Here is a 26663-nt window from a genome sequence, read left to right as displayed (position 1 = left end):
GAGATAGTGCTAATCTTGATGCAAGATAGATGCACGGTTTCCATGGAACATACGGTATGCTCAGAAACCAGTTAGGACACACCTGATATAACTCTTGATGATTTGTGTCATATGGAATCTTGCTTCGGTTCGTTTAGAGACAGTGTTAGTTTTGGTAGAAGATATGTGCACGGTTTACGCCTAATGCACCATATGCTAAGAAACCATTTCAGACGCACCCGATGGTACTCGTAGTTGAAGAGGCTCAAGTGGAGGCTCGATTTGGTCTGTTCGGATATAGTGCTAGCCTTGATGCAAGATAGTTGCACAGTTTGCATGCAGCGTACCATATGTTAAAAAATCAATTTGGACGCACCCAATGGAACTCCTAGACGACGTGAGTCATATGGAATCTCGCTTCGGTCTGTTTGGAGACAATGTTAGTTTTCGTGCAAGATAGGTGCATAGTTTGTGCCTAACGCACCATAGTCTAAGAAACCATTTTTGACACACCAGTTTGTACTCCTAGATGAAGAGGCTCAAGTGGAAGCTCGGTTCGGTCTGTTTGGAGATAGTGCTAATCTTGATGCAAGATAGGTGCACGGTTTGCATGGAACATACCATATGCTTGGAAATCAATTTGGATGCACCCGATGGAACTCCTTGATGACGTGTGTCATATGGAATCTCACTTTGGTCTGTTTAGAAACAGTGTTAGTTTCGGTGCAAGATATGTGCATGGTTTATGCCTAATGCACCATAGTCTAAGAAACCATTTTGGAAGCACCTGTTGGTACTTCGGTGAAGAGGCTCAAGTGGAAGCTCGGTTTGATCTATTTGGAGATAGTGCTAATCTGATGCAAGATAGGTGCATGATTTGCAAGGAACATACCATATGCTTAGAAATCAATTTGGACGCACCCAATGGAACTCCTAGTTGACGTGTGTCATATGGAATCTTGCTTCTTCCGTTTGTAGACATTGTAAGTTTTAGTGCAAGATAGGTGTATAGTTTGTGCATAATGCACCATAGTCTAAGAAACCATTTTGGACGCGCAAGTTGGTACTCTTGGGTGAAGAGGCTCAAGTGGAAGCTTAGTTCGGTCAGTTTGGAGATAGTGCTAATCCTTATGCAAGGTAGGTGCATGGTTTGCACAGAACATACCATATGCTTGGAAATCAATTTGGATGCACCCGATGGAACTCCTTGATGACGTGTGTTATATGGAATCTCGCTTCGGTCCATTTGGAGACATTGTTAGTTTTGGTAGATAGGTGCAAGGTTTGCATATTACAGCATAGGCTAAGAAACCATTTTGGACGCACCCGATGGTACTCCTTGGTAAAAGGCTCAAGTGAAAGCTCAGTTTGGTCTATTTGGAGATAGTGCTAATCTTGATGCAAGATAGATGCACGGTCTGCATGGAACGTACCATATGCTTAGAAATTAATTTGGACACACCCGATAGAACTCCTTGATGACGTGTGTCATATGGAATCTCGCTTTGGTTTGCTTAGAGATAGTATTAGTTTTGGTGCAAGATATATGCACGGTTTGTGCCTAACGCACCAAAGTCTAAGAAACCATTTTGGAAGCACCTGTTGGTACTCCTAGGTGAAGAGGCTCAAGTGGAGGCTCGGTTCGGTCTGTTTAGAGATAGTGCTAATTTTGTTGTAAGATAGGTGCACGATTTGCATGGAACATACCATATGCTCAGAAATCAATTTGGACGCACCAGATGGAACTCCTAGATGACATGTGTCATATGGAATCTCACTTCGGTCCGTTTAGAGACTGTTATTTTTAGTGCAAGATAGGTGCACAGTTTGCACCTACCATAGGATAAGAAACCATTTTGGACACACCCGATGGTACTCCTAGGTCAAGGGGCTCAAGTGAAAGCTTGATTTGGTCTCTTTGGAGATAGTGCTAATCTTGATGCAAGATAGATGCACGGTTTCCATGGAACATACGGTATGCTCAGAAACCAGTTAGGACGCACCTGATATAACTCTTGATGATTTGTGTCATATGGAATCTTGCTTCGGTTCGTTTAGAGACAGTGTTAGTTTTGGTAGAAGATATGTGCACGGTTTACGCCTAATGCACCATATGCTAAGAAACCATTTCAGACGCACCCGATGGTACTCGTAGTTGAAGAGGCTCAAGTGGAGGCTCGATTTGGTCTGTTCGGATATAGTGCTAGCCTTGATGCAAGATAGTTGCACAGTTTGCATGCAGCATACCATATGTTAAAAAATCAATTTGGACGCACCCAATGGAACTCCTGGACGACGTGAGTCATATGGAATCTCGCTTCGGTCTGTTTGGAGACAATGTTAGTTTTCGTGCAAGATAGGTGCATAGTTTGTGCCTAATGCACCATAGTCTAAGAAACCATTTTTGACACACCAGTTTGTACTCCTAGATGAAGAGGCTCAAGTGGAAGCTCGGTTCGGTCTGTTTGGAGATAGTGCTAATCTTGATGCAAGATAGGTGCACGGTTTGCATGGAACATACCATATGCTTGGAAATCAATTTGGATGCACCCGATGGAACTCCTTGATGACGTGTGTCATATGGAATCTCACTTTGGTCTGTTTAGAAACAGTGTTAGTTTCGGTGCAAGATATGTGCATGGTTTATGCCTAATGCACCATAGTCTAAGAAACCATTTTGGAAGCACCTGTTGGTACTTCGGTGAAGAGGCTCAAGTGGAAGCTCGGTTTGATCTATTTGGAGATAGTGCTAATCTGATGCAAGATAGGTGCATGATTTGCAAGGAACATACCATATGCTTAGAAATCAATTTGGACGCACCCAATGGAACTCCTAGTTGACGTGTGTCATATGGAATCTTGCTTCGGTCTGTTTGTAGACATTGTAAGTTTTAGTGCAAGATAGGTGTATAGTTTGCGCATAATGCACCATAGTCTAAGAAACCATTTTGGACGCACAAGTTCGTACTCTTGGGTGAAGAGGCTCAAGTGGAAGCTTAGTTCGGTCAGTTTGGAGATAGTGCTAATCCTTATGCAAGGTAGGTGCATGGTTTGCACAGAACATACCATATGCTTGGAAATCAATTTGGATGCACCCGATGGAACTCCTTGATGACGTGTGTTATATGGAATCTCGCTTCGGTCCATTTGGAGACATTGTTAGTTTTGGTGCAAGATAGGTGCAAGGTTTGCATATTACAGCATAGGCTAAGAAACCATTTTGGACGCACCCGATGGTACTCCTTGGTAAAAGGCTCAAGTGAAAGCTCAGTTTGGTCTATTTGGAGATAGTGCTAATCTTGATGCAAGATAGATGCACGGTCTGCATGGAACGTACCATATGCTTAGAAATTAATTTGGACACACCCGATAGAACTCCTTGATGACGTGTGTCATATGGAATCTCGCTTTGGTTTGCTTAGAGATAGTATTAGTTTTGGTGCAAGATATATGCACGGTTTGTGCCTAACGCACCAAAGTCTAAGAAACCATTTTGGAAGCACCTGTTGGTACTCCTAGGTGAAGAGGCTCAAGTGGAGGCTTGGTTCGGTCTGTTTAGAGATAGTGCTAATTTTGTTGTAAGATAGGTGCACGATTTGCATGGAACATACCATATGCTCAGAAATCAATTTGGACGCACCAGATGGAACTCCTAGATGACATGTGTCATATGGAATCTCACTTCGGTCCGTTTAGAGACTGTTATTTTTAGTGCAAGATAGGTGCACAGTTTGCACCTACCATAGGATAAGAAACCATTTTGGACACACCCGATGGTACTCCTAGGTCAAGGGGCTCAAGTGAAAGCTTGATTTGGTCTCTTTGGAGATAGTGCTAATCTTGATGCAAGATAGATGCACGGTTTCCATGGAACATACGGTATGCTCAGAAACCAGTTAGGACGCACCTGATATAACTCTTGATGATTTGTGTCATATGGAATCTTGCTTCGGTTCGTTTAGAGACAGTGTTAGTTTTGGTAGAAGATATGTGCACGGTTTACGCCTAATGCACCATATGCTAAGAAACCATTTCAGACGCACCCGATGGTACTCGTAGTTGAAGAGGCTCAAGTGGAGGCTCGATTTGGTCTGTTCGGATATAGTGCTAGCCTTGATGCAAGATAGTTGCACAGTTTGCATGCAGCGTACCATATGTTAAAAAATCAATTTGGACGCACCCAATGAAACTCCTAGACGACGTGAGTCATATGGAATCTCGCTTCGGTCTGTTTGGAGACAATGTTAGTTTTCGTGCAAGATAGGTGCATAGTTTGTGCCTAATGCACCATAGTCTAAGAAACCATTTTTGACACACCAGTTTGTACTCCTAGATGAAGAGGCTCAAGTGGAAGCTCGGTTCGGCCTGTTTGGAGATAGTGCAAATCTTGATGCAAGATAGGTGCACGGTTTGCATGGAACATACCATATGCTTGGAAATCAATTTGGATGCACCCGATGGAACTCCTTGATGACATGTGTCATATGGAATCTCACTTTGGTCTGTTTAGAAACAGTGTTAGTTTCGGTGCAAGATATGTGCATGGTTTATGCCTAATGCACCATAGTCTAAGAAACCATTTTGGAAGCACCTGTTGGTACTTCGGTGAAGAGGCTCAAGTGGAAGCTCGGTTTGATCTATTTGGAGATAGTGCTAATCTGATGCAAGATAGGTGCATGATTTGCAAGGAACATACCATATGCTTAGAAATCAATTTGGACGCACCCAATGGAACTCCTATTTGGCGTGTGTCATATGGAATCTTGCTTCTTCCGTTTGTAGACATTGTAAGTTTTAGTGCAAGATAGGTGTATAGTTTGCGCATAATGCACCATAGTCTAAGAAACCATTTTGGACGCACAAGTTGGTACTCTTGGGTGAAGAGGCTCAAGTGGAAGCTTAGTTCGGTCAGTTTGGAGATAGTGCTAATCCTTATGCAAGGTAGGTGCATGGTTTGCACAGAACATACCATATGCTTCGAAATCAATTTGGATGCACCCGATGGAACTCCTTGATGACGTGTGTTATATGGAATCTCGCTTCGGTCCATTTGGAGATATTGTTAGTTTTGGTGCAAGATAGGTGCAAGGTTTGCATATTACAGCATAGGCTAAGAAACCATTTTGGACGCACCCGATGGTACTCCTTGGTAAAAGGCTCAAGTGAAAGCTCAGTTTGGTCTATTTGGAGATAGTGCTAATCTTGATGCAAGATAGATGCACGGTCTGCATGGAACGTACCATATGCTTAGAAATTAATTTGGACACACCCGATAGAACTCCTTGATGACGTGTGTCATATGGAATCTCGCTTTGGTTTGCTTAGAGATAGTATTAGTTTTGGTGCAAGATATATGCACGGTTTGTGCCTAACGCACCAAAGTCTAAGAAACCATTTTGGAAGCACCTGTTGGTACTCCTAGGTGAAGAGGCTCAAGTGGAGGCTCGGTTCGGTCTGTTTAGAGATAGTGCTAATTTTGTTGTAAGATAGGTGCACGATTTGCATGGAACATACCATATGCTCAGAAATCAATTTGGACGCACCAGATGGAACTCCTAGATGACATGTGTCATATGGAATCTCACTTCGGTCCGTTTAGAGACTGTTATTTTTAGTGCAAGATAGGTGCACAGTTTGCACCTACCATAGGATAAGAAACCATTTTGGACACACCCGATGGTACTCCTAGGTCAAGGGGCTCAAGTGAAAGCTTGATTTGGTCTCTTTGGAGATAGTGCTAATCTTGATGCAAGATAGATGCACGGTTTCCATGGAACATACGGTATGCTCAGAAACCAGTTAGGACGCACCTGATATAACTCTTGATGATTTGTGTCATATGGAATCTTGCTTCGGTTCGTTTAGAGACAGTGTTAGTTTTGGTAGAAGATATGTGCACGGTTTACGCCTAATGCACCATATGCTAAGAAACCATTTCAGACGCACCCGATGGTACTCGTAGTTGAAGAGGCTCAAGTGGAGGCTCGATTTGGTCTGTTCGGATATAGTGCTCGTCTTGATGCAAGATAGTTGCACAGTTTGCATGCAGCGTACCATATGTTAAAAAATCAATTTGGACGCACCCAATGGAACTCCTAGACGACGTGTGTCATATGGAATCTCGCTTCGATCTGTTTGGAGACAATGTTAGTTTTCGTGCAAGATAGGTGCATAGTTTGTGCCTAATGCACCATAGTCTAAGAAACCATTTTTGACACACCAGTTTGTACTCCTAGATGAAGAGGCTCAAGTGGAAGCTCGGTTCGGTCTGTTTGGAGATAGTGCTAATCTTGATGCAAGATAGGTGCACGGTTTGCATGGAACATACCATATGCTTGGAAATCAATTTGGATGCACCCGATGGAACTCCTTGATGACATGTGTCATATGGAATCTCACTTTGGTCTGTTTAGAAACAGTGTTAGTTTCGGTGCAAGATATGTGCATGGTTTATGCCTAATGCACCATAGTCTAAGAAACCATTTTGGAAGCACCTGTTGGTACTTCGGTGAAGAGGCTCAAGTGGAAGCTCGGTTTGATCTATTTGGAGATAGTGCTAATCTGATGCAAGATAGGTGCATGATTTGCAAGGAACATACCATATGCTTAGAAATCAATTTGGACGCACCCAATGGAACTCCTAGTTGACGTGTGTCATATGGAATCTTGCTTCTTCCGTTTGTAGACATTGTAAGTTTTAGTGCAAGATAGGTGTATAGTTTGCACATAATGCACCATAGTCTAAGAAACCATTTTGGACGCACAAGTTGGTACTCTTGGGTGAAGAGGCTCAAGTGGAAGCTTAGTTCGGTCAGTTTGGAGATAGTGCTAATCCTTATGCAAGGTAGGTGCATGGTTTGCACGGAACATACCATATGCTTGGAAATCAATTTGGATGCACCAGATGGAACTCCTTGATGACGTGTGTTATATGGAATCTCGCTTCGGTCCATTTGGAGACATTGTTAGTTTTGGTGCAAGATAGGTGCAAGGTTTGCATATTACAGCATAGGCTAAGAAACCATTTTGGACGCACCCGATGGTACTCCTTGGTAAAAGGCTCAAGTGAAAGCTCAGTTTGGTCTATTTGGAGATAGTGCTAATCTTGATGCAAGATAGATGCACGGTCTGCATGGAACGTACCATATGCTTAGAAATTAATTTGGACACACCCGATAGAACTCCTTGATGACGTGTGTCATATGGAATCTCGCTTTGGTTTGCTTAGAGATAGTATTAGTTTTGGTGCAAGATATATGCACGGTTTGTGCCTAACGCACCAAAGTCTAAGAAACCATTTTGGAAGCACCTGTTGGTACTCCTAGGTGAAGAGGCTCAAGTGGAGGCTCGGTTCGGTCTGTTTAGAGATAGTGCTAATTTTGTTGTAAGATAGGTGCACGATTTGCATGGAACATACCATATGCTCAGAAATCAATTTGGACGCACCAGATGGAACTCCTAGATGACATGTGTCATATGGAATCTCACTTCGGTCCGTTTAGAGACTGTTATTTTTAGTGCAAGATAGGTGCACAGTTTGCACCTACCATAGGATAAGAAACCATTTTGGACACACCCGATGGTACTCCTAGGTCAAGGGGCTCAAGTGAAAGCTTGATTTGGTCTCTTTGGAGATAGTGCTAATCTTGATGCAAGATAGATGCACGGCTTCCATGGAACATACGGTATGCTCAGAAACCAGTTAGGACGCACCTGATATAACTCTTGATGATTTGTGTCATATGGAATCTTGCTTCGGTTCGTTTAGAGACAGTGTTAGTTTTGGTAGAAGATATGTGCACGGTTTACGCCTAATGCACCATATGCTAAGAAACCATTTCAGACGCACCCGATGGTACTCGTAGTTGAAGAGGCTCAAGTGGAGGCTCGATTTGGTCTGTTCGGATATAGTGCTAGCCTTGATGCAAGATAGTTGCACAGTTTGCATGCAGCGTACCATATGTTAAAAAATCAATTTGGACGCACCCAATGGAACTCCTAGACGACGTGAGTCATATGGAATCTCGCTTCGGTCTGTTTGGAGACAATGTTAGTTTTCGTGCAAGATAGGTGCATAGTTTGTGCCTAATGCACCATAGTCTAAGAAACCATTTTTGACACACCAGTTTGTACTCCTAGATGAAGAGGCTCAAGTGGAAGCTCGGTTCGGCCTGTTTGGAGATAGTGCAAATCTTGATGCAAGATAGGTGCACGGTTTGCATGGAACATACCATATGCTTGGAAATCAATTTGGATGCACCCGATGGAACTCCTTGATGACGTGTGTCATATGGAATCTCACTTTGGTCTGTTTAGAAACAGTGTTAGTTTCGGTGCAAGATATGTGCATGGTTTATGCCTAATACACCATAGTCTAAGAAACCATTTTGGAAGCACCTGTTGGTACTTCGGTGAAGAGGCTCAAGTGGAAGCTCGGTTTGATCTATTTGGAGATAGTGCTAATCTGATGCAAGATAGGTGCATGATTTGCAAGGAACATACCATATGCTTAGAAATCAATTTGGACGCACCCAATGGAACTCCTAGTTGACGTGTGTCATATGGAATCTTGCTTCTTCCGTTTGTAGACATTGTAAGTTTTAGTGCAAGATAGGTGTATAGTTTGCGCATAATGCACCATAGTCTAAGAAACCATTTTGGACGCACAAGTTGGTACTCTTGGGTGAAGAGGCTCAAGTGGAAGCTTAGTTCGGTCAGTTTGGAGATAGTGCTAATCCTTATGCAAGGTAGGTGCATGGTTTGCACGGAACATACCATATGCTTGGAAATCAATTTGGATGCACCCGTTGGAACTCCTTGATGACGTGTGTTATATGGAATCTCGCTTCGGTCCATTTGGAGACATTGTTAGTTTTGGTGCAAGATAGGTGCAAGGTTTGCATATTACAGCATAGGCTAAGAAACCATTTTGGACGCACCCGATGGTACTCCTTGGTAAAAGGCTCAAGTGAATGCTCAGTTTGGTCTATTTGGAGATAGTGCTAATCTTGATGCAAGATAGATGCACGGTCTGCATGGAACGTACCATATGCTTAGAAATTAATTTGGACACACGCGATAGAACTCCTTGATGATGTGTGTCATATGGAATCTCGCTTTGGTGTGCTTAGAGATAGTATTAGTTTTGGTGCAAGATATATGCACGGTTTGTGCCTAACGCACCAAAGTCTAAGAAACCATTTTGGAAGCACCTGTTGGTACTTCTAGGTGAAGAGGCTCAAGTGGAGGCTCGGTTTGGTCTGTTTAGAGATAGTGCTAATTTTGTAGTAAGATAGGTGCACGATTTGCATGGAACATACCATATGCTCAGAAATCAATTTGGACGCACCAGATGGAACTCCTAGATGACATGTGTCATATGGAATCTCACTTCGGTCCGTTTAGAGACTGTTATTTTTAGTGCAAGATAGGTGCACAGTTTGCACCTACCATAGGATAAGAAACCATTTTGGACACACCCGATGGTACTCCTAGGTCAAGGGGCTCAAGTGAAAGCTTGATTTGGTCTCTTTGGAGATAGTGCTAATCTTGATGCAAGATAGATGCACGGTTTCCATGGAACATACGATATGCTCAGAAACCAGTTAGGACGCACCTGATATAACTCTTGATGATTTGTGTCATATGGAATCTTGCTTCGGTTCGTTTAGAGACAGTGTTAGTTTTGGTAGAAGATATGTGCACGGTTTACGCCTAATGCATCATATGCTAAGAAACCATTTCAGATGCACCCGATGGTACTCGTAGTTGAAGAGGCTCAAGTGGAGGCTCGATTTGGTCTGTTCGGATATAGTGCTAGCCTTGATGCAAGATAGTTGCACAGTTTGCATGCAGCGTACCATATGTTAAAAAATCAATTTGGACGCACCCAATGGAACTCCTAGACGACGTGTGTCGTGTGGAATCTCGCTTCGGTCTTTTGGAGACAATGTTAGTTTTCGTGCAAGATAGGTGCATAGTTTGTGCCTAATGCACCATAGTCTAAGAAACCATTTTTGACACACCTGTTTGTACTCCTAGATGAAGAGGCTCAAGTGGAAGCTCGGTTCGGTCTGTTTGGAGATAGTGCTAATCTTGATGCAAGATAGGTGCACGGTTTGCATGGAACATACCATATGCTTGGAAATCAATTTGGATGCACCCGATGGAACTCCTTGATGACGTGTGTCATATGGAATCTCACTTTGGTCTGTTTAGAAACAGTGTTAGTTTCGGTGCAAGATATGTGCATGGTTTGTGCCTAATGCACCATAGTCTAAGAAACCATTTTGGAAGCACCTGTTGGTACTTCGGTGAAGAGGCTCAAGTGGAAGCTCGGTTTGATCTATTTGGAGATAGTGCTAATCTGATGCAAGATAGGTGCATGATTTGCAAGGAACATACCATATGCTTAGAAATCAATTTGGACGCACCCAATGGAACTCCTAGTTGACGTGTGTCATATGGAATCTTGCTTCAGTCCGTTTGTAGACATTGTAAGTTTTAGTGCAAGATAGGTGTATAGTTTGTGCCTAATGCACCATAGTCTAAGAAACCATTTTGGACGCACAAGTTGGTACTCTTGGGTGAAGAGGCTCAAGTGGAAGCTTAGTTCGGTCAGTTTGGAGATAGTGCTAATCCTTATGCAAGGTAGGTGCATGGTTTGCACGGAACATACCATATGCTTGGAAATCAATTTGGATGCACCCGATGGAACTCCTTGATGACGTGTGTTATATGGAATCTCGCTTCGGTCCATTTGGAGACATTGTTAGTTTTGGTGCAAGATAGGTGCAAGGTTTGCATATTACAGCATAGGCTAAGAAACCATTTTGGACGCACCCGATGGTACTCCTTGGTAAAAGGCTCAAATGAAAGCTCAGTTTGGTCTATTTGGAGATAGTGCTAATCTTGATGCAAGATAGATGCACGGTCTGCATGGAACGTACCATATGCTTAGAAATTAATTTGGACACACCCGATAGAACTCCTTGATGACGTGTGTCATATGGAATCTCGCTTTGGTTTGCTTAGAGATAGTATTAGTTTTGGTGCAAGATATATGCACGGTTTGTGCCTAACGCACCACAGTCTAAGAAACCGTCTTGGAAGCACCTGTTGGTACTTCTAGCTGAAGAGGCTCAAGTGGAGGCTCGGTTTGGTCTGTTTAGAGATAGTGCTAATTTTGTAGTAAGATAGGTGCACGATTTGCATGGAACATACCATATGCTCAGAAATCAATTTGGACGCACCAGATGGAACTCCTAGATGACATGTGTCATATGGAATCTCACTTCGGTCCGTTTAGAGACTGTTATTTTTAGTGCAAGATAGGTGCACAGTTTGCACCTACCATAGGATAAGAAACCATTTTGGACACACCCGATGGTACTCCTAGGTCAAGGGGCTCAAGTGAAAGCTTGATTTGGTCTGTTTGGAGATAGTGCTAATCTTGATGCAAGATAGATGCACGGTTTCCATGGAACATACGATATGCTCAGAAACCAGTTAGGACGCACCTGATATAACTCTTGATGATTTGTGTCATATGGAATCTTGTTTCGGTTCGTTTAGAGACAGTGTTAGTTTTGGTAGAAGATATGTGCACGGTTTACGCCTAATGCACCATATGCTAAGAAACCATTTCAGACGCACCCGATGGTACGCGTAGTTGAAGAGGCTCAAGTGGAGGCTCGATTTGGTCTGTTCGGATATAGTGCTAGTCTTGATACAAGATAGTTGCACAGTTTGCATGCAGCGTACCATATGTTAAAAAAACAATTTGGACGCACCCAATGGAACTCCTAGACGACGTGTGTCGTGTGGAATCTCGCTTCGGTCTTTTGGAGACAATGTTAGTTTTGGTGCAAGATAGGTGCATAGTTTGTGCCTAATGCACCATAGTCTAAGAAACCATTTTTGACACACCTGTTTGTACTCCTAGATGAAGAGGCTCAAGTGGAAGCTCGGTTCGGTATGTTTGGAGATAGTGCAATTCTTGATGCAAGATAGGTGCACGGTTTGCATGGAACATACCATATGCTTGGAAATCAATTTGGATGCACCCGATGGAACTCCTTGATGACGTGTGTTATATGGAATCTCACTTTGGTCTGTTTAGAAACAGTGTTAGTTTCGGTGCAAGATATGTGCATGGTTTGTGCCTAATGCACCATAGTCTAAGAAACCATTTTGGAAGCACCTGTTGGTACTTCGGTGAAGAGGCTCAAGTGGAAGCTCGGTTTGATCTATTTGGAGATAGTGCTAATCTGATGCAAGATAGGTGCATGATTTGCAAGGAACATACCATATGCTTAGAAATCAATTTGGACGCACCCAATGGAACTCCTAGTTGACGTGTGTCATATGGAATCTTGCTTCAGTCCGTTTGTAGACATTGTAAGTTTTAGTGCAAGATAGGTGTATAGTTTGTGCCTAATGCACCATAGTCTAAGAAACCATTTTGGACGCACAAGTTGGTACTCTTGGGTGAAGAGGCTCAAGTGGAAGCTTAGTTCGGTCAGTTTGGAGATAGTGCTAATCCTTATGCAAGGTAGTTGCATGGTTTGCACGGAACATACCATATGCATGGAAATCAATTTGGATGCAGCAGATGGAACTCCTTGATGACGTGTGTTATATGGAATCTCGCTTCGGTCCATTTGGAGACATTGTTAGTTTTGGTGCAAGATAGGTGCAAGGTTTGCATATTACAGCATAGGCTAAGAAACCATTTTGGACGCACCCGATGGTACTCCTTGTTAAAAGGCTCAAGTGAATGCTCAGTTTGGTCTATTTGGAGATAGTGCTAATCTTGATGCAAGATAGATGCACGGTCTGCATGGAACGTACCATATGCTTAGAAATTAATTTGGACACACGCGATAGAACTCCTTGATGATGTGTGTCATATGGAATCTCGCTTTGGTGTGCTTAGAGATAGTATTAGTTTTGGTGCAAGATATATGCACGGTTTGTGCCTAACGCACCAAAGTCTAAGAAACCATTTTGGAAGCACCTGTTGGTACTTCTAGGTGAAGAGGCTCAAGTGGAGGCTCGGTTTGGTCTGTTTAGAGATAGTGCTAATTTTGTTGTAAGATAGGTGCACGATTTGCATGGAACATACCATATGCTCAGAAATCAATTTGGACGCACCAGATGGAACTCCTAGATGACATGTGTCATATGGAATCTCACTTCGGTCCGTTTAGAGACTGTTATTTTTAGTGCAAGATAGGTGCACAGTTTGCACCTACCATAGGATAAGAAACCATTTTGGACACACCCGATGGTACTCCTAGGTCATGGGGCTCAAGTGAAAGCTTGATTTGGTCTCTTTGGAGTTAGTGCTATTCTTGATGCAAGATAGATGCACGGTTTCCATAGAACATACGATATGCTCAGAAACCAGTTAGGATGCACCTGATATAACTCTTGATGATTTGTGTCATATGGAATCTTGCTTCGGTTCGTTTAGAGACAGTGTTAGTTTTGGTAGAAGATATGTGCACGGTTTACGCCTAATGCACCATATGCTAAGAAACCATTTCAGACGCACCCGATGGTACTCGTAGTTGAAGAGGCTCAAGTGGAGGCTCGATTTGGTCTGTTCGGATATAGTGCTAGTCTTGATGCAAGATAGTTGCACAGTTTGCATGCAGCGTACCATATGTTAAAAAAATCAATTTGGACGCACCTAATGGAACTCCTAGACGATGTGTGTCATATGGAATCTCGCTTCGGTCTGTTTGGAGACAATGTTAGTTTTTGTGCAAGATAGGTGCATAGTTTGTGCCTAATGCACCATAGTCTAAGAAACCATTTTTGACACACCTGTTTGTACTCCTAGATGAAGAGGCTCAAGTGGAAGCTCGGTTCGGTCTGTTTGGAGATAGTGCTAATCTTGATGCAAGATAGGTGCACGGTTTGCATGGAACATACCATATGCTTAGAAATCAATTTGGATGCACCCGATGGAACTCCTTGATGACGTGTGTCATATGAAATCTCACTTTGTTCTGTTTAGAAATAGTGTTAGTTTCGGTGCAAGATATGTGCATGGTTTGTGCCTAATGCACCATAGTCTAAGAAACCATTTTGGAAGCACCTGTTGGTACTTCGGTGAAGAGGCTCAAGTGGAAGCTCGGTTTGATCTATTTGGAGATAGTGCTAATCTGATGCAAGAAAGGTGCATGATTTGCAAGGAACATACCATATGCTTAGAAATCAATTTGGACGCACCCAATGGAACTCCTAGTTGACGTGTGTCATATGGAATCTTGCTTCGGTCCGTTTGTAGACATTGTAAGTTTTAGTGCAAGATAGGTGTATAGTTTGCCCCTAATGCACCATAGTCTAAGAAACCATTTTGGACGCACAAGTTGGTACTCTTGGGTGAAGAGGCTCAAGTGGAAGCTTAGTTTGGTCAGTTTGGAGATAGTGCTAATCCTTGTGCAAGGTAGGTGCATGGTTTGCACGGAACATGATGTGAACCCACTAGGGTTTTCGCCTGATCTTTCGATGAGAGGCGCTGGATAACTCGATTAGTGAATGGAGATGACGTTCACGGCCCGACTACAGCCTTCTAAGGCCGCGCCTTAGCAACCGATACACCGCCTCCAATGGCTGTCACGATCTTGTGGAGCGCAACACCCGGCCACTAGGGCACTCGTCCTGCAAGCAATCGAAGAACCAGCAAGAACAAGGAGAACAAGTACTAAATTACTAGATGTAAATGAAAGTTTCAAACTCAATCTCTAATGAAGTGGGGTTTCGAAAACAAGAAGACGGGCGGCTGGATCAGCACGCGCGTTTACAAGCAAGTAGCGAAGGCTAAACTTTATCTAATCAAAACTCAGTTGTTCATGGCGACTCTAGATGTAAATAAATAGAGGGGAGGACGACCAAAGGGGTGCTAGAGTCGTCCTCCAACCCTAGGACGCGTCCCTAATGGACTCAACTTGATACATGGGCCATTGGTCCAAAATAGGGTGACGCAGCACCAAAATAGAAAAAAGGTGTCGGCACGAAAACAAGGACTGCGCCCGACTCGTAAGCTGCATAGATATGTGGTTGGACCCATTGGAAAGTAGACTTCATGAGCTTTCCAACAAGTATAGGAACGTCCCAGTTGGAGTCCATATGACGCCGTGGTGATCCATACAAGTTAGAGTTATTTTCCAGTCCGAATCCAACTCCCAAAACGTGTTGGGTTTGGACTCTTTGTTTCCTTGCTTTAGAAGCGACGTGGTAACTTGATAGAGGATGTTGTGGAGGCTTGGACCTGATCTCCAATCACCTTTGTTAAGTTATCACTCTTCCCATATGCAATCAGCCCTTGAAGTTGGTGTTGCCTCAAATTCTGAATGCAATTGAACCTTCCCTTGCTGATCTTGTCCATTATTCCTGAGCAACACGAAAGTGCACGTGTCTCCATTGTCTAAATATGATTGACAAGAGTTTAAAACTGAACTTACTTGAAGGTTGAGTTGACGGGCACGAGCACGAGTAAAAGGACCAGCTATAGGTTGTGTCGGAGAGGATGTAGGACCAGCTATAGGTTGTGCCGGAGAGGATGTAGGATATGTATCGCTGGTGGATGTAGGATATGTATCGCTGGTGTTGATGTCCTCATCATCCTCCCTTTCTTGCATTTGAGTCGTCCTCGACTCAAGCTCATCTTCCTCACCCAAATAAGACTTCAAATCTGCAATGTTAAATGTGGGACTAACCCCAAAATCTGCAGGAAGATCAAGCTTATATGCATTCTCATTAATTCGTTGCAGCACTTTAAAAGGACCATCAGCTCTAGGCATCAATTTGGATTTTCTCAGTTCTGGAAATCTATCTTTTCGCAAATGCAACCAAACCAAATCCCCAGGTTCCAGAATCAATTGCTTTCTACCTTTATCTCCAGCGCATTTGTACTTAGCATTCATGCGCTCTATGTTTTGTTTAGTGGCTTCATGCAATTTTAACATCAATTCAACACGTAAATGATCAAGATGTTCATCCAATGATTTGCTGTAAATCAATATGTCATCAAAATATACGACAACAAATTTCCCAATGAAAGCACGCAAAACCTCGTTCATTAATCTCATGAAAGTACTAGGTGCATTAGTTAACCCAAAAGGCATGACTAACCACTCATACAAACCGAACTTAGTTTTGAAAGCAGTTTTCCATTCATCTCCCAATTTCATACGAATCTGGTGGTACCCACTACGTAAATCAACTTTTGAAAACACAACAGCACCACTCAGCTCATCTAGCATATCATCTAATCGTGGAATAGGGTGTCGATATCGAATGGTGATATTATTAATAGCTCTACAATCAACACACATACGCCATGTTCCATCTTTCTTAGGCACTAAAATTACTGGAACAGCACAAGGACTAAGAGATTCTCGGACATAACCTTTGTCTAGTAGTTCTTGTACTTGTCGCTGAATTTCCTTTGTTTCCTCCGAGTTTGTCCTGTATAGTGCACGATTTGGCAAAACTTCTCCAGGAATAAGATCAATTTGGTGCTCAATCCCGCGTAGTGGAGGCAGCCCCGCTGGTACATCACTTGGAAACACATCAGAATACTCCTGCAAAACGTTAGCAACAGCAGGGGGCAAAGAACATTGCATATCCTCAATTGAAATCAAAGCATCCTTGCATATCAAAGCATAAGCAACAGAAGTGGATGCTTTGAACTCATTAATATCTGATTTGGTAGCTATCATACAACGTCCTTTCAGTTTTATCTCATCTTTGTTACCAATTACAGATTTATCATTTTTATTGCTCTCGCTCTTTGCTTTAGTAGCCCTAGCAACATCAGTTTGCATAATAGTTTCAGGGGACATAGGATGCAACACAATTTTGCGATCATAGTATAGAAAAGAATACTGATTTGATCTACTATGATGCATAGAATCTCTATCAAATTGCCAAGGTCTACCTAGCAGAATGTTACAAGCTTGCATAGACACAACATCACATTCCACAATATCTTTGTAGGATCCGATGGAAAAATTAATTCTCTCAAGTCTAGTTACCTTTGCCTTACCGCTGTTGTTCAGCCATTGGATGTAGTAGGGATGCGGGTGTGGTTTGGTGTTGAGGGCAAGCTTCTGCACCATATCGCTGCTTGCCAAGTTGTTGCAGCTACCTCCATCAATGATCATGCGACAAGAACGCTCTTTGATGACACACTTTGTTTGGAATAAAATGTGTCACTGATTTCGTTCCGCCATCTCCATTTGTGCACTAAGCACTCGCTGCACGATCAAGCTCTCATAGTGGTCCGCTTCACCTGCATTAATATGTTCTTCTATTTGATCTTCATTACCTGCATGGTCAGTCGCAAGCAGTGCAAGTGTATCCTCATCAAAATCACTAGCAGATGAGTACTCACCATCATCCCTGACAATCATAACTCGCTTGTTTGGGCAGTCACGCATCATGTGCCCATATCCCTTGCACCGATGACATTGTATGTTGCTTGTTCTACCCGTCGATGCCACGGATGAAGTACTCGCAGCAGGCTTTTGCATCGTCTTCGCAACTGAATTGGTGGGGGCAGCTCGAGCCTTGTCACTAGATGATGGAGTAGAAATACGTGTAGATGGAGTTGAAGCCATGTGTTGCTGCCATGAATTAGCCTTCCCTGCAGAAATATTACTCCTTGCGCTAGCACGTCGTCCCTGCACTTCCCTTTCAGCTTTACAAGCAAGATGAAACAAACGGGTTACATTATTGTATTCTTTGTAAGCGAGGATGTCCTGAATTTCCTGATTTAACCCACCCAAAAATCTAGCCATAGCCGGTTCCTCATCCTCCTCTAGGTTACAACGCAACATACCCGTTTGTAATTCCTGATAATATTCTTCTACACTTTTAGCACCTTGTCTTAATTGCTGCAACTTATTTATCATATCACGCGCATAATAAGATGGAACAAATCTAGCTCTCATGACCCTTTTTAGCGCATCCCAAGTTCTAGGTAAGTTATTAGGATTTTTCTTTCCATATTCTATCCACCAAACAGAAGCAAAATCTGTAAACTCACTAGTAGCAGCCCTAACACGTGTAGTCTCAGGAAATTCATGACATGCAAACTTTTGATCAACAGCAATCTCCCAAGTGATGTAAGCATCAGGGTCATATTTACCATCAAAAGGAGGTATCTTAAATTTAATCTTACTGAAAGCATCATCATTATTGTGTACCTCGCGTCGGCGGTTGCCACCCATACCTCTACGGTTGTGACGAAGGCGACGTCGATCACGAGTGTCTTGATCATCATGTTCAGTATCACCAGTGTAGTCATCTTCATGACTACCGTGCTCTCCATCTCCCTCCTTTTCTTCTTTATGCTTCTCTTTATCTTTGGTGTGGAAATCATCAAATCGCCTTAGGAGAGCAGCAAGGCTTTTGTCCACACTAGCAACGGATTCCTCCAAACTTGTGAGCTTGTTGTTTGTGGCAATCTGCGTAGCCTCCAACTGCCCCAGCTTTTCATTTGTCACCTGCAAGTCGTTATCAAGTCCCTCTGTGTGCAGCTTCACTTTCCTTTCAAAATGTTGTATGATGCCCTTAGTGCGAGGTGTAAGTGGTGTTTCGTTACCATCATCTTCCCCTGGCATGGTTCAAAGACAAAGACAACAAAAAGGCAAGTGAAGAAATAAAAGCCCTACAACTACTAGGATGTAGCTACAGCAAGTCGCTCACACTCAACCTGTAACACAAGTTCTTACCAATTCTTACCTTGCTTGACAGGAGGGGTCGTCTGCCAACAAGTGTACAGCAATGGACGAAGTGTATCGGTGCTGCAGCACAAGACCTGTCAAGCTGTACAGTATGTGGAGCTATAGGTGGGCTGAAAGAAGGAACGAACTAGCACCACGTTAGTTATAAAAGCGAACTGAATAAGCGTTCGACGATGGTACTGTGCTGGTCCTAGGCTAGACCGTGCTAGAGACGCGAGCCTGGACACAAAGGAAAACCACAGCACACCCCCGAAAACAAGGTGGAAGAAACCTAAAATCAATATGAAAAACAGCCCCTTTTTTTCTTTTGAATCTTTTCTCTTTTCTTTTTTTTCTTTTTTTTTCTTTTTTTTTGGGCAACCTCAAAAACTGATTATATGAACAAAGGAATACAAAAGAGCAATTCGCTACACACACACACACACTCTCTCTCTCTCTCTAGAGTAAGGCCGAACAAGTATGGAGTTATCTTTCTTTTTGGATCACAGTTCAATTCGGACTTCACAACAGATTCGACAGAGAGAAGATATGGTAATACTCGGCTGTGTATAGATGGTGACAAGAACTCAAAACTCTAAAGGACTAGACACTAAGACCAGCAACTCGACACAAACCGAAGCAACGCAAATTCAACAAGCCCTAACTAAAACGGTACTAGCCACGGCACAAAGGATTTATAGGATTATGGAAAACAAATCTGCTATATTTTTTGTCTTTTTTTGGACTATAGGAAAAACAAACACGAAGAATTGGAAATCTCTCACCGATAAACCTTGCTCTGATTACCAACTGATGTGAACCCACTAGGGTTTTCGCCTGATCTTTCGATGAGAGGCGCTGGATAACTCGATTAGTGAATGAAGATGACGTTCACGGCCCGACTACAGCCTTCTAAGGCCGCGCCTTAGCAACCAATACACCGCCTCCAATGGCTGTCACGATCTTGTGGAGCGCAACACCCGGCCACTAGGGCACTCGTCCTGCAAGCAATCGAAGAACCAGCAAGAACAAGTAGAACAAGTACTAAATTACTAGATGTAAATGAAGGTTTCAAACTCAATCTCTAATGAAGTGGGGTTTCGAAAACAAGAAGACGGGCGGCTGGATCAGCACGCGCGTTTACAAGCAAGTAGCGAAGGCTAAACTTTATCTAATCAAAACCCAGTTGTTCATGGCGGCTCTAGATGTAAATAAATAGAGGGGAGGACAACCAAAGGGGTGCTAGAGTCGTCCTCCAACCCTAGGACGCGTCCCTAATGGACTCAACTTGATACATGGGCCATTGGTCCAAAATAGGGTGACGCAGCACCAAAACAGAAAAAAGGTGTCGGCACGAAAACAAGGACTGCGCCCGACTCATAAGCTGCATAGATATGCAGTTGGACCCATTGGAAAGTAGACTTCATGAGCTTTCCAACAAGTATAGGAACGTCCCAGTTGGAGTCCATATGACGCCGTGGTGATCCATACAAGTTAGAGTTATTTTCCAGTCCGAATCCAACTCCCAAAACGTGTTGGGTTTGGACTCTTTGTTTCCTTGCTTTAGAAGCGACGTGGTAACTTGATAGAGGATGTTGTGGAGGCTTGGACCTGATCTCCAATCACCTTTGTTAAGTTATCACTCTTCCCATATGCAATCAGCCCTTGAAGTTGGTGTTGCCTCAAATTCTGAATGCAGTTGAACCTTCCCTTGCTGATCTTGTCCATTATTCCTGAGCAACACGAAAGTGCACATGTCTCCATTGTCTAAATATGATTGACAAGAGTTTAAAACTGAACTTACTTGAAGGTTGAGTTGACAGGCACGAGCACGAGTAAGAGGACCAGCTATAGGTTGTGTCGGAGAGGATGTAGGACCAGCTATAGGTTGTGCCGGAGAGGATGTAGGATATGTATCGCTGGTGGATGTAGGATATGTATCGCTGGTGTTGATGTCCTCATCAGAACATACCATATGCTTGGAAATCAAGGATGCACCCGATGGAACTCCTAGATGACATGTGTCATATGGAATCTCACTTCGGTCCATTTGGAGACATTGTTAGTTTCGGTGCAAGATAGGTGCAAGGTTTGCATATTATGCAGCATAGGTTAAGAAACCATTTTGGACGCACCCGATGGTAGTCATAGGTCAAGGGGCTCAAGTGAAAGCTCAGTTTGGTCTGTTTGGAGATAGTGCTAATCTTGATGCAAAATAAATGCACGATATGGTCAGAAATCAATTAGGACGCACCTGATATAACTCCTTGACGATGTGTGTGTCATATGGAATCTTGCTTCAGTTCGTTTAGAGACAGTGTTAGTTTTGGTAGAAGATATGTGCACGGTTTACGCCTAATGCACCATATGCTAAGAAACCATTTTAGACGCATCCGATGGTACTCTTAGTTGAAGAGGATCAAGTGGAGGCTCGATTTGGTCTGTTCAGATATAGTGCTAATCTTGATGCAAGATAGTTGCACAGTTTGCATGGAATGTACCATATGTTAAGAAATTAATTTGGACACACCCAATGGAACTCCTAGATCACGTGTGTCATATGGAATCTCGCTTCGGTTTGTTTGGAGACAATGTTAGTTTCGGTGCAAGATAGGTGCATAGTTTGTGCCTAATGCACCATAGTCTAAGAAACAATTTTTGACGCACCTGTTTGTACTCCTAGATGAAGAGGCTCAAGTGGAAGCTTGGTTCGGTCTGTTTGGAGATAGTGCTAATCTTGATGCAAGATAGGTGCACGATTTGCATAGAACATTCCATATGCTTGGAAATCAATTTGGATGCACCCGATGGAACTCCTTGATGACGTGTGTCATATGGAATCTTGCTTTGGTCTGTTTAGAAACCGTGTTTGTTTTGGTGCAAGATATGTGCATGGTTTGCGCCTAATGCACCATAGTCTAAGAAACCATTTTGGAAGCACCTGTTGTACTTCGGTGAAGAGGCTAAAGTGGAAGCTCGGTTTGATCTGTTTGGAGATAGTGCTAATCTTGATGCAAGATAGGTGCATGATTTGCAAGAAACATACCATATGCTTAGAAATCAATTTAGACGCACCCAATGGAACTCCTAGATGTCGTGTGTCATATGGAATCTTCCTTTGGTCCGTTCGTAGATATTGTAAGTTTTAATGCAAGATAGGTGCACAGTTTGCGCCTAATGCACGGTCTAGGAATCTATTTTGGATGCACTATTTGGTACTCCTGGGTGGAGAGGCTCAAGTGGAAGCTTGGTTTGGATAGTTTGGAGATAGTGCTAATCCTTATGCAAGCTAGGTGCATGGTTTGCATGGAACAAATCATATGCTTGGAAATCAATTTGGATGCACCCGATGGAACTCCTTGATGACGTGTGTCATATTATTAGTATCGGTGCAAGATAGGTGCATAGTTTGCACCTAATGCACCATAGTCTAAGAAACCATTTTGGACGCACTTGTTGGTACTCCTAGGTGAAGTGGCTCAAGTGGATGCTCGGTTCGGTTTGTTTCGAGATAGTGCTAATCTTAATGCAAGGTAGGTGCACGGTTTGCATGGAACATACCAAATGCTTGGAAATCAATCTGGACGCACATGATGGAACTCCTAGATGACGTGTGTCATACGAAATCATGCTTCGGTCTGTTTGGAGAAAGTGTTAGTTTCTATGCAAGATAGGTGCAAGGTTTGCACATAATGCAGCATAGGCTAAGAAACCATTTTGGACGCACCGGATGGTACTCCTAGGTAAAAGACTCAAGTGAAAGCTCGGTTTGGTCTATTTGGAGATAGTGCTAATCTTGATGCAAGATAGATGCACAGTCTGCATGGAACGTACCATATGCTTAGAAATTAATTTGGACACACCCGATAGAACTCCTTGATGAAGTGTGTCATATGGAATCTCGCTTTGGTGTGCTCAGAGACAGTATTAGTTTTGGTGCAAGAAATATGCACGGTTTCCGCCTACTGCTCCAAAGTCGAAGAAACCATTTTGGAAGCACCTGTTGGTACTCCTAGGTGAAGAGGCTCAAGTGGAGGCTCGGTTCGGTCAGTTTAGAGATAGTGCTAATCTTGATGCAAGATAGGTGCACGATTTGCATAGAACATACCATATGCCCATAAATCAATTTGGATGCACCAGATGGAACTCCTAGATGACATGTGTCATATGGAATCTCATTTTGGTCCGTTTAGAGACAGTGTTAGTTTTGGTGCAAGATAGGTGCATGGTTTGCACCTAATCCACCATAGGATAAGAAACCATTTTGGATGCACCCGATGGTACTCCTAGGTCAAGGTTCTCAAGTGAAAGCTCAGTTTGGTTTTGTTTGGAGATAGTGCTAATCTTGATGCAAGATAGATGCACGGTTTGCATGGAACGTACGATATGCTCAGGAATCAATTAGGATATAACTCCTTGATGATGTGTCATATGGAATCTTGCTTCGGTTCGTTTAGAGACAGTGTTAGTTTTGGTAGAAGATATGTGCACGGTTTACGCCTAATGCACCATAGGCTAAGAAACCATTTTAGACGCACCCGATGGTACTCATAGTTGAAGAGGCTCAAGTGGAGGCTCGATTTGGTCCGTTCGGATATAGTGCTAATCTTGATGCAAGATAGTTGCACAGTTTGCTTAGAACGTACCATATGTTAAGAAATCAATTTGGACGCACCCAATGGAACTCCTAGATGACGTGTGTCATATGGAATCTCGCTTCGGTCTGTTTGGAGACAATGTTAGTTTCGGTGCAAGATAGGTGCACAGTTTGCACCTAATGCACCATTGTCTAAGAAACCATTTTGGACGCACTTGTTGGTACTCCTAGGTGAAGGGGCTCAAGTGGATGCTCGGTTCGGTCTGTTTGGAGATAGTGCTAATCTTGATGCAAGATAGGTGCACGGTTTGCATGGAACATACCATATGCATGGAAATCAATTTGGATACACCCGATGGAACTCCTTGATGACGTGTGTCATATGGAATCTCTCTTTGGTCTATTTAGAAAGACGGTTAGTTTCGGTGCAAGATATGTGCATGGTTTGCGCCTAATGCACCATAGTCTAAGAAACCATTTTGGAAGCACCTGTTGGTACTTCGGTGAAGAGGCTCAGTGGAAGCTTGGTTTGATTTGTTTGGAGATAGTGCAAATCCTGATGCAAGATAGGTGCATGATTTGCATGGAACATACCATATGCTTAGAAATCAATTTGGACGCACCTAATGGAACTCCTAGATGACGTGTGTCATATGAAATCTTGCTTCGGTTCGTTTGTAGACATTGTAAGTTTTAGTGCAAGATAGGTGCACAGTTTGCGCCTAATGCACCATAGTCTAAGAAACCATTTTGGACGCACTATTTGGTACTCTTGGATGAAGAGGCTCAAGTGGAAGCTTGGTTCGGTCAGTTTGGAGATAGTGCTAATCCTTATCCAAGGTAGGTGCATGGTTTACATGGAACATACCATATGCTTGGAAATCAATTTGGATGCACCCGATGGACCTCCTTGATGACGTGTGTCATATGGAATCTCGCTTCGGTCCATTTGGAGACATTGTTAGTTTCGGTGCAAGATAGGTGCACAGTTTGCACCTAATGCAACATAGTCTAAGAAACCATTTTGGACGCACTTGTTGGTACTCCTAGGTGAAGGGGCCCAAGTGGATGCTCAGTTCGGTGTGTTTGGAGATAGTGCTAATCTTGATGCAAGATAGGAGCACGGTTTGCATGGAACATACCAAATGCTTGGAAATCAATCTGGACGCACATGATGGAACTCCTAGATGACGTGTGTCATACGAAATCTTGCTTCAGTCTATTTGGAGACAGTGTTAGTTTCGGTTGAAGATAGGTGCAAGGTTTGCACATAATGCAGCATAGGCTAAGAAACCATTTTGGACGCACCCGATGGTACTCCTAGGTAAAAGGCTCAAGTGAAAGCTCAGTTTGGTCTATTTGGAGATAGTGCTAATCTTGATGCAAGATAGATGCATGGTCTGCTTGGAACGTACCATATGCTTAGAAATTAATTTGGACACACCCGATAGAACTCCTTGATAACGTGTGTCATATGGAATCTTGCTTTGGTGTGCTTAGAGACAGTATTAGTTTTGGTGCAAGATATGTGCACAGTTTGCGCCTAATGCACCAAAGTCTAAGAAACCATTTTGGAAGCACCTGTTAGTACTCCAAGGTGAAGAGGCTCAAGTGGAGGCTCAACTCGGTCTGTTTAGAGATATGGTGTATTAGGCACAAACCGAGCACCTATCTTGCACCGAAACTAACACTATCTCCAAACAGACCAAAGCAAGATATCAGATGACACACATCATCTAGGAGTTCTATTGGGTGCGTCTATATTGACTTTTAAGCATATGGTATGTTCCTTGCAAACTGTGCACCTATCTTACAAGAAGATTAGCACTATCTCCAAACAGATCGTACGGAGCTTTCACTCGAGTCTCTTCACCAAGAAGTATCATTAGGTGCTTCCACAACTATTTCTAAGCCTATGGTGCATTAGGCGCACACCGTGCACCTATCTTGTACCGAAACTAACACTATCTACAAATGGACCGAAGTGAGATTCCATATGACACACATCATCTAGGAGTTCTATCGGGTGCGTCCAAACTAATTTCTGAGCATATGGTACATTCCATGCAAACCGTGCACCTATCTTGCGTCAAGATTTGTAGTATCTCCAAACAGACCGAACCAAGCTTCCACTTGAGCCTACCAAGCTTCCACTTGAGCCTCTTCACTTAGGAGTACCAACAGGTGTGTCCAAAATGGTTTCTTAGGCTGCTAATCTTAATGCAAGATAGGTGCACGGTTTGCATGGAACATACCAAATGCTTGGAAATCAATCTGGACGCACATGATGGAACTCCTAGATTACGTGTGTCATACGAAATCTTGCTTCGGTCTGTTTGGAGACAGTGTTAGTTTTGGTGCAAGATAGGTGCAAGGTTTGCACATAATGCAGCATGATGCGAACCCGCTAGGGTTTTTTTTGCCCGATCTTTTGATGACAGACGGGGATAACTGGATTGGTGGATGGAGATGACGTTCACGGCCCGACTACAGCCCTCAAGACCGCGCCTTAGCAACCGATACACCACGTCCAATAGCCGTCACGATCTTGTGGAGCGCGACAACCAGCCCCTAGGGCTCCCGTCCTGCAAGCAATCGAAGAACTAGCAAGAACGAGGAAACAAGCACTGAATTTGCAAGATGAATTGAAGGTTTCAAACTGAATCTGAATCAACAATGGGGTTCCGAAGACAAGGAGACGGGCGGCTGATCCTGCACGCGCGCCTACAAGCAAGTAGCGAAGGCTAAACTTGATCTAAACAAAACCCAACGACCATGGCGACTCTAGAGGGATATAAGTAGATGGATTGACGACCAAAGAGGTGTTGGAGTCGTCCTCCAAACCTAGGACGCGTCCCTAATGGACCCAACTTGATACATGGGCCATCAGCCCAAAATGAGGTGACGTAGCACCCTGGACAGCAGGACCTATCGACGGTAATTGGATCATTGCTGCTGCTGCCGAACAGGTATTGACGTGGGACTTGATATATATGAAATTAGACTTGATAAGCTTTCCAACAAGTCCTAAAGCGCCTGAATCCGAATCCGTATGCAACCGTGGTAACGGTCACAAGTTGGCGCTTTGCTGCTGTCCGAATCCAGCGAGCGTGAGTCCTTCTCCCTTTCGGTCTTCTCCTTGGTTCCTAATCAAAACAAGAGTGCACGCGTTTCTATTGTCTAAACAAGATGGACACGAGCTTATCAAGGAACTCACTTGATTATTAAGTTGACGAACACGAGCACGAGTAAGAGGACCAGCTATAGGTTGTGTCGGAGAGGATGTATCGCTGGTGTTGATGTCCTCATCATCCTCTCTTTCTTGCATTTGAGTCGTCCTCGAC

Source organism: Sorghum bicolor, chromosome 6 (assembly GCF_000003195.3).
Source record: "Sorghum bicolor cultivar BTx623 chromosome 6, Sorghum_bicolor_NCBIv3, whole genome shotgun sequence".
NCBI classification, from domain to species: Eukaryota; Viridiplantae; Streptophyta; class Magnoliopsida; order Poales; family Poaceae; genus Sorghum; species Sorghum bicolor.
This window is presented reverse-complemented; position numbering follows the sequence as displayed.